The sequence below is a fragment of the Heterodontus francisci genome, chromosome 38 (assembly GCF_036365525.1).
Source record: "Heterodontus francisci isolate sHetFra1 chromosome 38, sHetFra1.hap1, whole genome shotgun sequence".
Lineage (NCBI taxonomy): Eukaryota > Metazoa > Chordata > Chondrichthyes > Heterodontiformes > Heterodontidae > Heterodontus > Heterodontus francisci.
Window position 1 is genome coordinate 9,052,776 of NC_090408.1, and position 14,223 is coordinate 9,066,998.

The following is a 14,223-nucleotide window of genomic DNA, read 5'->3' on the forward strand; positions in this document are numbered from 1 at the left end:
CACCTTTGCCCCATAACCCTTAATACCTTTGGCTAACAAAAATCTATCAATCTCAGACTTAAAATTAACTATTGATTTAGAATCAATTCCCATTTGTAGAAGAGAGTTTCAAACTTCGATCATCCTTTGCGTGAAGAAGTGTTTCCTAATTTCTCCCCTGAAAGGTGTGGCTCTAATTTTTAGACTCTTCCTCCAGTCCTAGACTCCCCAACTGGCGGAAATAGTTTCTCTCCATCTACCTTATAAGTTCCACTTAATATCTTGAAAACTTCGATCGATTCACCCTCAACGTCCTAAATTCCAGGGAATACTACCCTAGCTTGTGTAATCTCACCTTGCAATTTAACCCTTGGAGTACAGGTATCATCTGATACATCTAAGCTGTACTTCCTCCAAGGTCAATATCTCCTTTCTAAGGTGCCCAGAACTGCTCATAGTACTCAAGGTGTGATCTAACCAGGGCTTTGCATAGATGTAGCATGACTTCTAACCCCTAGCGTTTGATTCCTCTAGATATAAAGGCCTGCATTCCATTTGCCTTTTTGATTATTTTCTATATCTGTTCATGACGTTTTAAGGATCTATCTAACTGAATCCCCAAATGTCTTTGGGTATCCACTGTTTCTAGCTTTTCACCATTTAGAAAGTACCCTGTCCTATCCTTTTTAGGTCCAAAATGAATGGCCTCACATTTGTCTACATTGAAATCCATTTGCTACAGTTTTACCCAATCACTTGATGTAGTAATATCTCTGAAATATTATGCTTCCATTTATACTGCTTATAATGTCACCGAGTTTGGTGTCATCAGGAAACGTGAGAGTGTGGAAACCAAGACAGTGTGGGAAAATGGCGCACTGACACGGAACACAAAAATCCAAGTGTATCAAGCCTGTGTCCTCAGTACCTTGCTCTACGGCAGCGAGGCCTGGACGACGTAGGTCAGCCAAGAGCGACGTCTCAATTCATTTCATCCTCGCTGCCTACGGAGAATCCTTGGCATCAGGTGGCAGGACCGTATCTCCAACACAGTAGTCCTCGAGGCGGCCAACATCCCCAGCTTATACACACTACTGAGTCAGCGGCGCTTGAGATGGCTTGGCCATGTGAGCCGCATGGAAGATGGCAGGATCCCCAAAGACACATTGTACAGCGAGCTCGCCACTGATATCAGACCCACCGGCCGTCCATGTCTCCGCTTTAAAGACGTCTGCAAAAGCGACATGAAGTCCGGTAACATTGATCACAAGTCGTGGGAGTCAGTTGCCAGCGATCGCCAGAGCTGGTGGGCAGCCATAAAGGCAGGGCTAAAGTGTGGCGAGTCGAAGAGACTTAGCAGTTGGCAGGAAAAAAGACAGAAACACAAGGGGACAGCCAACTGTGTTACAGCCATGACAACCAATTTTTTCTGCAGCACCTGTGGAAGAGTCTGTCACTCTAGTATTGGCCTTTCTAACCACTCCAGGCGCTGCTCCACAAACCACTGACCACCTCCAGGGGCTTATGAGGCCAACGAAGAGAAGAAGATATATGTGGCTTTCTATCCCATCATCTAAGTCTTTAATAAATATGCTGAATAGTGGGACACCACTGGTCATGTCCTGCTAAATAGGGCACCTGCCTACTGTCCCTACTCTCTGTCTTCTGCCACTCAACTAATTTCCTAACCAGGTCAATAATTTGCCTTCAATTCCATGAGCTTCAACTTTAGTTAACAGGTAACTTATGAGAGACTTTATCAAATGCCTTCAAGAAGTCCACATAAATAATATCCATAGACATTTCCCTGGCCACTGCTTTAGTCATCTGTTCAAAAGGTTCAGTCAGGTTTGTCAGGCATGACCAACATTCATAAGAACATAAGAAAATAAGAAACAAGAGCAGGAGTAGGCCATTCGGCCCTTTGAGCCTGTTCTACCATTCAATGAGATGATGGCTGATCATCCACTTCAGCAACACCTTCCCACACTATTCCCATATTCCTTAATTCTTTAGTCTCCAAAAATCTATCGATATCTGACTTGAATATACTCAATTACTGAACAGTATCTAAAGCTCTCTTGGGTAGAGAATTCCAAAGGTTCACAATCCTTTGAGTGAAGAAATTTCTCCTCACCTCAGTCCTAAACGGCTGACCCTTATTGAAAGACTGTGGCTGGGATTATACGAGCCCCCCCCCCCCACTGAGGTGAGATCGAAGGCTGTGGGGTGGGGGGGGGGAGGGGTTGTACAGAGAATCATGAGGGGTGGCAGGGGAGGCAACAGGTGGAGGGCCTGTTGTCCAGTAATCTTCCTGGGGATAGGATAGGCTGTTGATGGCCTTCCAACCCAGAGACAAATTGAGGTCCGGGGAGGGAAAGAAAAGCAGAGGTGGGGGTTTTCGGCCTGGTGCCGGGAGCCCTCCCTACAGCACAAAATCCAGCCCTCTGACCCCAGCCAGGGGAAGCATCCTGTCAAGCCCCTTAAGAGATCACCTCTCATTCTTCTAAACTCTAAGGAATATAGGCCCAGTCTACTAAAGCTCACCTCATAGGACAATCCTTTCATCCCATGAATCTGTTTAGCGAACCTTCACTGCGCTCCCTCTAAGGCAAATATATTCTTCCTTAGGCAAGGGGACCAAAACTGTAAGTGGTCCTGCAGTTGTGATCTCACCAAGGTCCTATACAACTTCAGTTAAAACTTATTTATTCTTATACACCAATCCCTTTGAAATAAAGGCTAACAAACCATTGGCTTTTCTAATTGTTTGCTGTACCAGTATGTTAATTTTCTGTGATTTGTATACAAGGACACCAAAGTCCCTCTGAATGCCAACATTTCAAGGTCTCTTACAATTTTAAAAAAATTCTGCTTTTCCTATTAAAGTGAATAACTTCACACTTCTCCACATTCTATTTTATCTGTCATGTTCTTGCCCATTCACTTAACCTGCCTATATCTTTTTGCATCCTCTTTGCATCCTCGTCACAGCTTACTTTCCTAACGAACATTGTATCATCAGCAAACTTGGATACAGTGCACTCAGTCTGCTCCTCTAAGTCATTGATATACATTGTAAATAGCTGAGGCCCAAGCACTGATGCTTGCGGCACTCCACTAGTTACAGGCTGCCAACCTGAAAATGTCCCGTTTCTTCCTACTCTCTTGTTTTCTGTCCATTGACCATACTCAATCCATGCTGATATATTACCCCCAATCCCATGAGCCCTAATTTTGTGTAATAATCTCTTGTGTGGCACCATATTGAATACTTTTCAAAAATCCAAAAACCACTACATCCGTTGGTTCCCTTTATCTACTCTGCTAGGTACAACCTCAAAAAACTCTTAGATTTATCAAACACAAGTTGCCTTTCATAAATCCGTCTTGACTCTGCCCAATCATATTATGATTTTCTAAGTAACATATTATCATGTCCCTAATAATAGGTTTTAACATTTTCCCTACTACTGTTATCAGGCTAACTGGCCTCCAGATCCTTATTTCCTCTCTCCGTCCTTTCTTGAATAGTGGTGTTACATTTGTTAACTTACAATCCACAGGAACCATTCGAGAATCTAGAGTTCCTTCCTAACCAAAGAATGAAAAATTGATTAGTGGTAACATATCACAGTACTATTTGTGTAACCATGCTTTGCATAAATTCATAGAGAGATACATAACTGAAACAGGCCCTTCGGCCCACCAAGTCTGTGGCAACCATCAACCACCCATTTATACTAATCCTACATCAATCCCATACTCCCTACCACATCCCCACAATTCACCTACCACCTACACTAGGAGCAATTTACAATGGCCAATATACCTATTAACCTGCAAGTCTTTGGCTGTGGGAGGAAACCAGAGCATCTAGCAGAAACCCACACAGTCACAGGGAGAACTTACAAACATAAAAGCAAAATACTGCGGATGCTGGAAATCTGAAATAAAAACAAGAAATGCTGGAACCACTCAGCAGGTCTGGCAGCATCTGTGGAAAGAGAAGCAGAGTTAATGTTTCGGGTCAGTGACCCTTCATCGGAACTGACAAATATTAGAAAAGTCACAGGTTATAAGCAAGTGAGGTGGGGGTGGGGCAAGAGATAACAAAGGAGGTCTAGATTGGACCAGGCCACATAGCTGACCAAAAGGTCACGGAGCAAAGGCAAACAATATGTTAATGGTGTGTTGAAAGACAAAGCATTAGTACAGATTAGCTGTTAATACACTGAATATTGAATAGCAGCAAGTGCAAACCTGAAAAAAAACAGTGGGTAAGCAAACTGAACAAACTAAGATGAAATGAACTAAATGCAAAAAAAAAAGGGTTGTAAAAAACGTAAAAAAGAATGTAAAAAAAAGGAAGAAAAAAATAACTAAAAATGAAAGTAAAATGGGGGGCTGTCATGCTCTGAAATTATTGAACTCAATGGTCAGTCCGGCAGGCTGTAGTGTGCCTAATCGGTAGATGAGATGCTGTTCCTCGAGCTTGCGTTGATGTTCACTGGAACACTGCAGCAATCCCAGGACAGAGATGTGAGCATGAGAGCAGGGGGTGTGTTGAAATGGCAAGCAACCGGAAGCTCAGGGTCCCGCTTGCGGACTGAGCGGAGATGTTCCGCAAAGCGGTCACCCAGTCTGCGCTTGGTCTCCCCAATGTAGAGGAGACCACACTGTGAGCAGCGAGTACAGTATACTACATTGAAAGAAGTACAAGTAAATCGCTGCTTCACCTGAAAGGAGTGTTTGGGGCCTGGGATAGTGAGGAGAGAGGAGGTAAATGGGCGGGTATTACACCTCCTGCGATTGCAGGGGAAGGTGCCATGGGACGGGGACGAGGTGGTGGGGGTAATGAGAACTTACAAACTCTACACAGGCAGTACCCAGAACTGAACCCAGGTTGCTAGAGTTATGAAGCTGCAGTACTAACCACTGCACCACTGTGCCCCACGGCCACAGTTGCCTGTGAGACAGCAATAACTATACCTCAACATTGGTTCATTGCCTGTGAAACACTTTAGGACATCCTGAGGATGTGAAAGTTGCTCTAGAAATGCAAGTTATTAATTACTTGTGCTACTACTCATGATGGTGCTTCATCATCTATTAACAGAAATGATTGCATCATGTTTCTTTACTGCTGGAATTATAGCAATTTCAACCTTCAACAGTGATGACTGAAAATTCTTTTGTCACAATTCCACTCAAGAAAGAAACATCAGATATTACTATATTTATCTGTGACATTATATATTTTAGTCAAAGCCACTCTTGCAGATTCATGGTTCTAGTGCTGATGGTAGCATTCTTGAATGTAAATGACCCGACCTCTATAAAGCTGACGGTTGCTCTCCCAGGGCCTGCACTGTAACATGACACAGCCTGACAACTGCAGGTTTTCAAGAGATGGAATTTTAATCCCAGTCCTTGAGTTCTGAAAGGTTCCTCGCTCCTGATTTGCTGAATCAATCAAAGGGCAGGACATCGAACAGGTCAGTGCTCTTTTAACGGTGCAGTGGGTTGGTATGAACACATGTCCTCAGAAAGGGCGTAACCCTATTACTGCAAGAACATATTGTAATACTCTGATATATTATGCATTTCTCACTATTAAAGTGATTGTATACATCCGCTAACTATAATTTGCTGCTCGCTATAATCCCTGTTTTAAATTGCTGTAAAATTACAGAGAAGGTCTACTGTACTTTCTAAAATATAATGTAGAGGTTTTCCTCCTTCATCTCTCAGATGAATTCAGTCCTTTCTTAAAGATATTTCCAACCTGTGAAAGTAATTTTCCAATTTATATTCTGTATGTGTTGTTATTTCATGTGGGTTTTATTAAAGTCAGTACTGAATTGCTTTGTCAGGAAAGGTTATCTTTATTCATGTGTTCTAAAGCTTAGAGAGCCTCTGCTGACTATGATGAAAAACAGCTGCCTACCCCCTCCCTCTAACAGTGTCTTACATTAAATCTGATCTTCCTCTGGTCTTTTTGTATACAATGGGCATAATATAGGGCGGCACAGTGGTTAGCACTGCAGCCTCACAGCTCCAGCGACCCGGGTACTGCCTATGTGGAGTTTGCAAGTTCTCCCTGTGTCTGCATGGGTTTCCTCCGTGTGCTCCGGTTTCCTCCCACAGCCCAAGACTTGCAAGTTGATAAAGGCCATTGTAAATTGCCCCTAGTGGAGGTAGGTGGTAGGAGAATGGTGGGGATGTGGTAGGGAACATGGGATTAAAGTATGATTAGTATAAATGGGTGGATGTTGGTTGGCACAGACTCGGTGGGCCGAAGGGCCTGTTTCAGTGCTGTATCTCTAAATAAAAAATAAATATACTCAAAGCTAAAATGCACATGTGGCATGATTTAGCTGGCTGTATTCTGGCATTGCCAGCAGGGGTCAGCACTCACAGTGAGCTGGTGTATAGTATAGAGCATTGTGTACTTCCTCCATGAGCTGCTCCATTGTGGGAGCGCTGGATCATAGAATCACTCCTTATCTATTGTTGTAATGACTTCCAGTACAACTCTCTAATGGTAATACTTGTTATTCTTGTTATTTGCTCTGTTGCCCTCAAAAAGCAGTGGTGTTAAAATTATATTTCCATGTGCCATCAGTGGGAAACAACAACAACTTGCATTTATATAGCATCTTTACGGTAGGAAAATTTGCACCAAGCCAAAGGAGGAGACATTAGGACAAGTGACCAAAATGCTTTGTCAAAAAGGTAGGTTTTAAGGAGCTTCTTAAAGGATAAGAGGGAGATGGAGACATTTAGGGAGGGAATTCCAGACTCTAAGGATTAGAGAACTGAAGGCACAGCTGACAACGGTGGAGCGAAAGGAGTGGGGGATGGACAAGAGGCCACAATTGGAAGAACGCAGTGTTCTAAGAGGGTTGTAGGGCTGGAGAGGGTTACAGAGACAGGGAGGGTGAGGCCATGGAGGGATTTAAACACAAGGATAAGAATTTTAAAATCAACTTTCATAAACAATGTAGGTCAGTGAACACAGGGCTGATGGATGAAACAAGCATCATTCTCAGTGCACCTGACTGGTGCTTGACCCAGGTTTGCTGGTGTGCTGAGCTGGGGGTTGCAGGAGGCTGGTGTGGCTCCCGCTTGATCGGCACCCCATCCTTCAACATTCACTCCATCCACCAGCGACACACAGTGGCAGCAATGTGTACCATCTACAAGATGCACTGCAACAACTCACCAAGTCTCCTTCGACAGCACCTTCCAAACCCACGACCTCTACCATCTAGAAGAACAGGGGCAGCTGGTGCATGGGAACACCACCACCTGCAAGTGCCTCTCCACGTTAGAAGTTATGATAAACCTTTATAAACACTGGTTCAGCATCAACTGGAGTATTGTCTCCAATTTTGGGCACCGGACCTCAGGAAGGATGTGAAGGCATTAGAGAGGGTGCAGAAAAGATTAGTGAGAATGGTTCCAGGGATGAGGAGACTTCAGTTATGTAGATAGATTGGAGAATTGGCACTGCCCTCCTTAGAAAAGAGAAGGAATAAAAGAGAGGCAATTTGATAGAGGTGTTCAAAGTTGATAATCATGGGGGTCTAGGCAGAGTAGATAGGGAGAAATTGTTTCCATTGGCAGAAGAGTCGAGAACCATAGGACATTGAGTTAAGGTAAATGACCAAAAAAATCAAAGTGACTGCACTGCCTGAGAGTGTGGTGGAATCAGATTCAATTGTAACTTTCGAAATAGAATTGGATAATTATCTGAATAGAAAAAATTTGCAGGGTTAGAGGGAAAGGGTGGGAGAGTGGTACTGGCTCAGTTGCTCTTGCAGAGAGCTGGCATGGACACGATGGGCTGAATGGCCTCCTTCTATGCAGTTACCATTCTATGAATCCATGATTCTAAGTCACACACCATCCTGACTTGGAACTATTTCTCCGTTCCTTTACTGTTGCTGGGTCAAAAATCCTGGAACTCCCTCCCTAAAAGCACTGTGGAGGTACCTACAACACATGGACTGCAGTGGCTAAAGAAGGTGGCTCACCACCACCTTCTCAAGGGCAATTAGGAATGGGCAATAAATGCTGACCTTGCCAGTGATGCTCACACCCCATGAATGGAAAGAAAACGCAGGAACATATTTCAGGCAGGATACTGGGCATCTTAGAGTAGGATCTTACAGTCATTGCACTGGGCATCATACAATGTGATCTTACAGACATTGAAAAGAAGCTTAGCTGGCACACCACAAGTTTTTCACCGCTGTAAGGCCCCGAGGTAACTGACAGTTAAATCAGTGAATAATTTTTTATACTTTGAAAGATCTGAGATTAAACCCTTAAAAGCACTAAATATCTTTGAGCTGTTGTCAAAATCCATCATTGTACGGGAGAGAGAAATATATACCTGCTAAGTTTTACATTAGGAGGGTTTTTTATAACACAGTCTGAAAAATCAACAAAATGTGAGTACTTTTGTGAAGCAGAATTTACCAAGCGTTGGATTGTTCACCCACTAATAGGGAACGTGAGCTGGGATTAGACCGTCGTGAAACAGGTTAGTTTTACCCTACTGATGATGTGTTGTTGCAATAGTAATCCTGCTCAGTATGAGAGGAACCGCAGGTTCAGACATTTGGTGTATGTGCTTGGCTGAGGAGCCAATGGTGCGAAGCTACCATCTGTTGGATTATGACTGAACGCCTCTAAGTCAGAATCCCCCCTAAACTTGGTTAATTTCTCAGAACTGAGCAACTTGAATTACACGAGCAACCATTGGCTTCACCCTGACCATTGAGGTTTTGTAGCAGCTTAACAGAGTCTTATCACACTCAGACATAAGCCCTGAGGATTAATTTTTCCCTTCCATACCAGGGCTCCTCCACTCGGTGGGGAAGAAATCCTTATTGCAAAATTGGGCACAAGCTTCTCAGTTGAATGGGTGGAAAATGATGACCTATCTCATGTCTGATTTAGTGATAAGGGTTTCCAGCTGACGAGCTTTGACAACTCGAGGTTTGAAGAGGAAAATCTACTCCCTAATATGACTTCTATGGTCTTTAAAAACATCTGGCAGCTCCCTTATATTGGGAATCATTTCTGAGGATGGTGAGGATGAAGCGAGCAGTGGAGAACTTCCTCCTGCCCAAAGTCCCTGACCCTGGACAATCTTCTAACCTTGGAGTTGTTTAAACATTGGTCTTTGTCATGAGATTGCATCGTATTGGGTACAGGCTGCAGGTGGGATACAGACAATATTGGAGATACAGGTAGCATGGGGGATACAGGCAACACTTTACATTTGCTGAGTACTGCTTACTCTTTCCATTACATCCCAACCCTTGTCTGTTTGCTCTGTCTCTCAGACTTCATCATGATTCAGGCCTTGCAGTCGTGTAGATGGAAAGTGGGGACTACACTCTCGAAGGTGCAATGTCACTCACTCAGACCTGCCCAAGCATCAGCACAGAGATTGGCAAAGGGGTGATACAGTTAGGGAGTTGCAGGATCTGCACAGGGTGAGTCAGTCAGCAAAGTGGATACAGAGCTTCTTGATGCTTGAAGGGTTGTTTCTTCTGGTTAGAGAGTCTAGAATTTGGGCTCATAGTTTTAGGGTAAGGGGTCAGCCATTTGGGAGTGAGGTGGGGGGAAAAAATCTTCACTCAGGCGTTTGGGAATCTTTGGTATTCTCTATCCCAGAGAGCTGTGGATGCTCAGTCAATGAGTACATTCAAGACAGAGGTTGAAGGAATTTTGGACACTAAGAGAATAAAAGGATATGAAAATAGGGCAGGGAAGTGGAGTTAATGTCAACGTTCAGCCATGATCTTATTGAATGGCAGATCAGGATCGAGGAGTCATATGGCCCACTCCTGCTCCTCTTTCTTAAGTTCTTATGTTCTTATGATGCACTGCTGCTAATCATAGACCAGTTGCACATTAACAAAGCGGAAACCCTTGCATTCATGAAGGCAGTGGGTTTATGTGAAGGACCTAAAGGGTGATATGGGTGCATTAAATGACAATGGAATTGGAGGAAGCCTGTACTCTGTCTGAACCCCAGAGGTCTATCCCCCTGCCTATAGTAGTCCATAGAGAAAGTGATACGTGTTTGTTCACGAAACATGTTATCAGTCACCAGCTTAATACAATCATAAGCAGGAAATTGACTGATATTGCTGATACCCCTGGTTACAACCCAAGAGGAACCAAAAAAAAGCCGAGGGCTGCAGTGAGCTTGATGGCAACAGGCAACACAGTACCAGATGTAGCAGTGGCTGCAGGTTTTGTTGAAGGGAGTGGCACCATTCTGCGACACCCTTCCTGGAGAAGCACAGCCTCCTTAATCACTCTTTCCCTGTCAGTGCAAGTCTGAATCTCTAAGTCTTTACTCCCTGTTGGTCATGGTAGGATATCTACAAGCTGTCCTCCTCCTCTGTGGTCTCCCTGCAAATGCAGCTGCATATGGTCCTTCCATCTGTTTCTCCTGCTAGACCCCATCTGGAGTAACTGTGTTCAGTTCGGGACAGACCCCCATCTGGAATAACTGTGTTCAGTTCGGGACAGACCTCATCTGGAGTAACTGTGTTCAGTTCGGGACAGACCTCATCTGGAGTAACTGTTCAGTTCGGGACAGACCTCATCTGGAGTAACTGTTCAGTTCGGGACAGACCTCATCTGGAGTAACTGTTCAGTTCGGGACAGACCCCATCTGGAGTAACTGTGTTCAGTTCGGGACAGACCCCATCTGGAGTAACTGTTCAGTTCGGGACAGACCTCATCTGGAATAACTGTTCAGTTCGGGACAGACCTCATCTGGAGTAACTGTGTTCAGTTCGGGACAGACCTCATCTGGAATAACTGTTCAGTTCGGGACAGACCTCATTTGGAGTAACTGTTCAGTTCGGGACAGACCTCATCTGGAGTAACTGTGTTCAGTTCGGGACAGACCCCATCTGGAGTAACTGTTCAGTTCGGGACAGACCTCATCTGGAGTAACTGTTCAGTTCGGGACAGACCTCATCTGGAGTAACTGTTCAGTTCAGGACAGACCTCATCTGGAATAACTGTTCAGTTCGGGACAGACCTCATCTGGAGTAACTGTTCAGTTCGGGACAGACCTCATCTGGAGTAACTGTTCAGTTCGGGACAGACCTCATCTGTAGTAACTGTTCAGTTCAGGACAGACCTCATCTGGAGTAACTGTTCAGTTCGGGACAGACCTCATCTGGAGTAACTGTTCAGTTCAGGACAGACCTCATCTGGAGTAACTGTTCAGTTCAGGACAGACCTCATCTGGAGTAACTGTTCAGTTCGGGACAGACCCCATCTGGAGTAACTGTTTAGTTCGGGACAGACCCCATCTGGAGTAACTGTTCAGTTCGGGACAGACCTCATCTGGAGTAACTGTTCAGTTCAGGACAGACCTCATCTGGAGTAACTGCATTCAGTTCAGGACAGACCCCATCTGGAGTAACTGTTCAGTTCGGGACAGACCTCATCTGGAGTAACTGTTCAGTTCGGGACAGACCTCATCTGGAGTAACTGCATTCAGTTCGGGACAGACCCCATCTGGAATAACTGTTCAGTTCGGGACAGACCTCATCTGGAATAACTGTTCAGTTCGGGACAGACCCCCATCTGGAGTAACTGCGTTCAGTTCGGGACAGACCCCATCTGGAGTAACTGTTCAGTTCGGGACAGACCTCATCTGGAGTAACTGTTCAGTTCGGGACAGACCTCATCTGGAGTAACTGCGTTCAGTTTGGGACAGACCCCATCTGGAGTAACTGTTCAGTTCGGGCAGACCCCCATCTGGAGTAACTGTGTTCAGTTTGGGACAGACCCCCATCTGGAGTAACTGCGTTCAGTTTGGGACAGACCCCCATCTGGAGTAACTGCGTTCAGTTTGGGACAGACCCCATCTGGAGTAACTGCATTCAGTTCGGGACAGACCCCATCTGGAGTAACTGTGTTCAGTTCGGGACAGACCCCCATCTAGAGTAACTGTGTTCAGTTCGGGACAGACCCTCATCTGGAATAACTGTTCAGTTCGGGACAGACCCCCATCTGGAGTAACTGCGTTCAGTTCGGGACAGACCCCATCTGGAGTAACTGTTCAGTTCGGGACAGACCTCATCTGGAGTAACTGTTCGGTTCGGGACAGACCTCATCTGGAGTAACTGCGTTCAGTTTGGGACAGACCCCATCTGGAGTAACTGTTCAGTTCGGGCAGACCCCCATCTGGAGTAACTGTGTTCAGTTTGGGACAGACCCCCATCTGGAGTAACTGCGTTCGTTTGGGACAGACCCCCATCTGAAGTAACTGCGTTCAGTTTGGGACAGACCCCATCTGGAGTAACTGCATTCAGTTCGGGACAGACCCCATCTGGAGTAACTGTGTTCAGTTCGGGACAGACCCCCATCTAGAGTAACTGTGTTCAGTTCGGGACAGACCCCCATCTGGAGTAACTGCGTTCAGTTTGGGACAGACCCCATCTGGAGTAACTGTGTTCAGTTCGGGACAGACCCCCATCTGGAGTAACTGTGTTCAGTTCGGGACAGACCCCCATCTGGAGTAACTGCGTTCAGTTTGGGACAGACCCCATCTGGAGTAACTGCATTCAGTTCGAGACAGACCCCATCTGGAGTAACTGTGTTCAGTTCGGGACAGACCCCCATCTGGAGTAACTGTGTTCAGTTTGGGACAGACCCCCATCTGGAGTAACTGTGTTCAGTTTGGGACAGACCCCATCTGGAGTAACTGCGTTCAGTTCAGGACAAATCCCATCTGGGATAACTGTGTTCAGTTTGGGACAGACCCCCATCTGGAGTAACTGTGTTCAGTTTGGGACAGACCCCATCTGGAGTAACTGCGTTCAGTTCAGGACAATTCCCATCTGGAGTAACTGTGTTCAGTTCGGGACAGACCCCATCTGGAGTAACTGTGTTCAGTCCAGGACAGACCCCCATCTGGAGTAACTGTGTTCAGTTTGGGACAGACCCCCATCTGGAGTAACTGTGTTCAGTTTCGGACAGACCCCAACTGGAGTAACTGCGTTCAGTTCAGGACAAATCCCATCTGGAGTAACTGCGTTCAGTTCAGGACAGACCCCATCTGGAGTAACTGTGTTCAGTTCGGGACAGACCCCCATCTGGAGTAACTGAATTCAGTTCAGGACAGACCCCATCTGGAGTAACTGCGTTCAGTTTGGGACAGACCCCATCTGGAGTAACTGCGTTCAGTTCGGGACAGACCCCCATCTGGAGTAACTGTGTTCAGTTCGGGACAGACCCCCATCTGGAGTAACTGCATTCAGTTCAGGACAGACCCCATATGGAGTAACTGTGTTCAGTTTGGGACAGACCCCCCTCTGGAGTAACTGTGTTCAGTTCGGGACAGACCCCCATCTGGAGTAACTGCATTCAGTTCAGGACAGACCCCATCTGGAGTAACTGTGTTCAGTTTGGGACAGACCCCATCTGGAGTAACTGCATTCAGTTTGGGACAGACCCCCATCTGGAGTAACTGTGTTCAGTTCGGGACAGACCCCATCTGGAGTAACTGCGTTCAGTTCAGGACAAATCCCATCTGGAGTAACTGTGTTCAGTTCGGGACAGACCCCATCTGGAGTAACTGTGTTCAGTTCAGGACAGACCCCCATCTGGAGTAACTGTGTTCAGTTTGGGACAGACCCCCATCTGGAGTAACTGTGTTCAGTTTGGGACAGACGGCAACTGGAGTAACTGCGTTCAGTTCAGGACAAATCCCATCTGGAGTAACTGCGTTCAGTTCAGGACAGAGCCCATCTGGAGTAACTGCGTTCAGTTCGGGACAGACCCCCATCTGGAGTAACTGCATTCAGTTCAGGACAGACCCCATCTGGAGTAACTGCGTTCAGTTTGGGACAGACCCCATCTGGAGTAACTGCGTTCAGTTCGGGACAGACCCCCATCTGGAGTAACTGTGTTCAGTTCGGGACAGACTCCCATCTGGAGTAACTGCGTTCAGTTTGGGACAGACTCCATCTGGAGTAACTGTGTTCAGTTCGGGACAGACCCCCATCTGGAGTAACTGTGTTCAGTTCGGGACAGACCCCCATCTGGAGTGACTGCATTCAGTTCAGGACAGACCCCATCTGGAGTAACTGTGTTCAGTTCAGGACAAATCCCATCTGGAGTAACTGTGTTCAGTTTGGGACAGACCCCATCTGGAGTAACTGCGTTCAGTTCAGGACAAATCCCATC